The sequence below is a fragment of the Triticum aestivum genome, chromosome 1B (genome assembly GCF_018294505.1).
Source record: "Triticum aestivum cultivar Chinese Spring chromosome 1B, IWGSC CS RefSeq v2.1, whole genome shotgun sequence".
Classification (NCBI taxonomy): Eukaryota; Viridiplantae; Streptophyta; class Magnoliopsida; order Poales; family Poaceae; genus Triticum; species Triticum aestivum.
Window position 1 is genome coordinate 434,882,648 of NC_057795.1, and position 770 is coordinate 434,883,417.

Sequence of the window (770 nt, forward strand, 5' to 3'; positions counted from 1 at the left end):
TGTGTTGGTCGTGCAACGTGCTGGTTCATGCGGCGCGTTGTCCCTCGCGGTGTGACACGGCGCCTCCAGCGCGAGGGAACCTCCTGCTCGCCTTCGGCTCGTTTAATTTTCGTAAACATCTTGAAGGGGGGGCATAGGTCGAAGTGTGTGTTGGTCGTGCAGCGTGCTGGTTCGTGCGGCGCGTTGTCCCTCGCGGTGTGACACGGCGCCTCCGGCGCGAGGGAACCTCCTGTTCGCCTTCGGCTTGTTTAATTTTCATAAACATCTTGAAGGGGGGGGGATAGGTGTGACACGGCGCGCGAGGGAACCTCCTAACAGGTCGTGCCAAAGGCAAACTGCTTTGTTTCGGAACGCACAGGTTTGAGAATGTGCAGTCACGTCTACTCAAGAGCTATGCTTTGTTGACGATATATAGGTTTGTGTGTGGATGCACATGTGTGCATACTATGAAGGCATCAGTATGTTGCCTCCGTAGGCACGGATTTGAAGCATGTGAAGTCATGTGTGCGTAGGAGTTAGCCACGGTTGAGGCGCTCTTGGTATGTGTGTGTATGGATATTGCCCGGAGGCATGGTGACCCAGGGTTGGGTGGCACAAGGCCATGTCGCCTCTGGAGGCACTTGAGGGTGGTCTCCAGAGTCACGCGTAAGGGTATGTGTGTGTATGGATATTGCCCGAAGGCATGGTGACCCAGGGTTTGGTGGCACAAGGCCATGTCGCCTCTGGAGGCACGAGATGGTGCTTTCCGGAGTCACGCGTAAGGATATGTG